The 3,601-nt window shown below is 42.3% G+C and overlaps 1 pseudogene; it reads left to right on the forward strand.

Annotated features, from left to right (window-relative positions):
• The first annotated feature begins 1,185 nt into the window (after positions 1–1,185).
• Positions 1,186–1,913, forward strand: LOC105877043 (transmembrane protein 263 pseudogene; annotated as a pseudogene).
• Positions 1,914–3,601: the final 1,688 nt, after the last annotated feature.

The following is a 3,601-nucleotide window of genomic DNA, read 5'->3' on the forward strand; positions in this document are numbered from 1 at the left end:
CACCTGAGATCATCTATTCCAATCTTCTTATTTTATACAAGAAAAAAAAAAAAAGAGGCTTGGATGAAACTTCATCTTCAGCAGTGGCAAAGTTGGGATTTGAAGTGTGGCTAACTGCACATTTCCCACTAGATCCTAGCCCAGGAAGGGCTCTTGTGTCTCATCCCTGGACATAACTGCAGAGGTGGGAGGGAGGTTGAGGGGTGCTGGAACTGAACACAAAACACAGAGCAAGCCCTAGGGAGGCAGAAAGAGGTTAGAGGCCCATGTGCGTGCGTGCATGCGTGCGTGCGTGTGTGTGTGTGTGTGTGTGTGTGTGATGGTAGTCCAAAGCAGAAGAGGAAGAGATGCTGTGCATGGAGCATCAGACTGTGCCCTCTCTCTCTTCATCTTGCCTTGGCAAGAGCTCTCTGCACACCCTGTTGCCACTGTGTGGCAAAAAACTACCCCAAAACCAAAAACCAGAACGCAGCATCAGCCCAGTGCCAACTCCAGGCCACCCCAGAGCAGCAAGGTGAAAAGGGAGCAACATCAGAGCAGATACAAGGACACTCAGCTGGGACAAACCTGTGTGTTCCCCAGTCCATGGGGGCTATGGACTGAACCGTGCCCCCTCCCCACAATTTATATGTTGAAGACATAACTCCCAATACAACTGTATTTGGAGACAGGGTCTTTAGGAAGTCATTGAGGTTAAACAAAGTCATAAAGGTAGGACCCATTATTAAAAAGTCAAAAGAAAAAGAAAAAAGAAAAAACCAAAAACAATAGATGTTGGCAGGGAGACAGTGAAAAGAGAAAGCTTATACACTGTTTGTGGGAATGTAAATTAGTACAATCACTAGGGAAAAACAGCATGGAGAGTCCTCAAAGAACGAAAAGCAGATCTACTGTTCAGCCTACCCACCCCCCTACTGGGTATATACCCAAAAGAAAAGAAGCAATTTTATAAAAAAGATACCTGCACTTTGATGTTTATGGCAGCACAATTCACAATTGCAAAGTTATGGAGTCAACCTAAGTGTCCATTGCCCGAGGAGTAGATAAAGAAAATGGGGGTGCGTGCGCGGGAGCTGGGGAGGCGGCGGAGGGGGCGGGTCGCGTCGGGCGCCACCAGAGGCCGCCGCCACTTACCGTGTCTTCTGGCTCCACAGCCTGAGGGGACGCCTGAGGGGACACCTCCGGAGCCCGCAACTGCCCCGGGGCGTGCCGGCTGTTCCTGCCGCCTCAGCCCGCCTCAGTGCTGCCCACTCCCTCCGCCCGGCCCCAGCCGCCGGCCCCTGACCCCGGCGGAGATCATGGATCAGGCAGATAAAAATCAACAAGAAATCCCATCATACCTTAGTGATGAACCACCAGAAGGTTCAGTGAAAGATCACCCACAGCAGCAGCCAGGCATGTTGTCCCGTGTGACTGGGGGTATCTTCAGCGTTACAAAGGGAGCTGTTGGTGACACCATGGGTGGTGTGGCTTGGATTGGTGGCAAAAGTCTGGAGGTGACCAAAACAGCTGTTACAACTGTGCCTTCCATGGGAATAGGGCTGGTGAAAGGGGGTGTGTCTGCCGCGGCTGGAGGAGTTACAGCTGTTGGGTCTGCTGTTGTAAACAAAGTGCCCTTAACAGGAAAGAAGACAGACAAATCTGACTAAAATATGGAGATACACTTGCTCTCCACAGCATTATGATGCCAGTGGCATTGAATTGCTAAATAATGGACTATAACCAAGTCACCTGTTTTGGACATTTATCTTCTAAACTGCTGTGTTGAAAGTATTGATGACTGGCTTTCATCTAAAAAGAAGAGACCAATACAAGCACAGTGTGTGAAGGTTTCTCATACTTAAGTTTCAGCTTTTTATCTGGTAAAATGTTATACTTATTCAGTTGTAACTGAAGATATGGTATGTTTGAATATTTACCATAAGTCTTTCAGTTTGACTAAAAATGTGAAAGTTGAATTTAGTAGATGATCTTTTTTTTTTTTTTTTTTTTTTTTTGAGACAGAGTCTCGCTTTGTTGTCCAGGCTAGAGTGAGTGCCGTGGCGTCAGCCTAGCTCACAGCAACCTCAAACTCCTGGGCTCGAGCAATCCTTCTGCCTCAGCCTCCCGAGTAGCTGGGACTACAGGCATGCGCCACCATGCCCGGCTAATTTTTTTTATATATATATATCAGTTGGCCAATTAATTTCTTTCTATTTATAGTAGAGACAGGGTCTCGCTCTTGCTCAGGCTGGTTTTGAACTCCTGACCTCGAGCAATCCGCCCGCCTCGGCCTCCCAAGAGCTAGGATTACAGGTGTGAGCCACCGGGCCCGGCCAGTAGATGATCTTTATTACAGTTCCACATGTATAATGTGCCAGGTAACTCATCCGCCCCTTAAGAAGGGAACCTTGAACTACATAAACTGTACCTTTGATGTGCCTACTAGTTTCAGATGTCTTAGTTTTTTTATAACCATAGTTGATTAGTCAAGAGGCATTCTTTTCTTAGTTAAGTTGGCAAAAGTAGCAGGAATTAGAGAAGTTTAAAAGAAAAGATAAATGGTTTTATGATACTGAGTGTTAACCATCTTTTGTTAGATATGCATTTGATTAATTTAATTATTGATGCCTTACAAAAGAAAACATCTTTGCTAATACCCTAAGTATGTGCAGCTCTTAGAATTATCTATGGATTCTTTTAAAGATTGTGAAATTAGTTTTTCCCTCTTTAGAATCTCAGGAGTAGTAGGATAAAGGCATTTCTTGCTGTCAGTGGATTAAGATAGTGCTTGTTAACTGTCTTGTTAGTAGTTAAAATCAAATTATACACTTCAACCTGGGTTCATGCTCCATCATTAATACACCTTACAGTGCCTAAGGAACATTAATTTACTGATCAAAAGCTATGTTGCAAGAGTTTCATATTAAGGAGGAACAAATAATAATTTTAAGCTCTTAAGAAATTACCTAAGGCATCCAAGATATGAAAAGAATCCTTCAAATTTATACTATCTCTAGGATGTCTTAAATTATAGTAGTACCCCTTTTTAAAAAACAAAGTAAAAGCAACCACAAATATATTAGGACTAACTTTTAAATTGAATGAAATGGGCTTCATAGATTAGTTTTGAATATAAAATCTATTAATATATAAGTCCTTTCAATGGTTTATATAGGCTTCTTAAAATTCTTTAAAGGAGCTATAGACTTTGTACCATTTTTCAAGCCAATTTCAGGTAGGGAATTGAAGTTTTTGATTATGGATGATAAGCATGTCTTATCTTATTAACGTGTCTCATCATGTCTCATTCATTCTGAAAGAATATGATTTAGCTGGAATTTCTTTTTTATGTTCAATTTCATAAAAAATTAACAATTGGCATATATACTTGGCATTCGTCTTAACTAAGGGTTATAATCCAAGCCTGAAAAATCTTAACTTTCCTTATGCCTAAGTCTGTAAATTTGTCTCTATTCTGTCAACTTTTTTTGTGGTGGAGGGGAGAAAAGAGGGTGATTCCCTGCAAGTAAATAAGTCAAAATAGCATGCCTCAGAACTTGAAACAGATCACCCTAATACCTGAGGCTTAAATGGTTATAGAACACTAGGAGTATTACAT

The sequence above is a fragment of the Microcebus murinus genome, chromosome 18, assembly GCF_040939455.1.
Source record: "Microcebus murinus isolate Inina chromosome 18, M.murinus_Inina_mat1.0, whole genome shotgun sequence".
Taxonomy (NCBI): Eukaryota; Metazoa; Chordata; class Mammalia; order Primates; family Cheirogaleidae; genus Microcebus; species Microcebus murinus.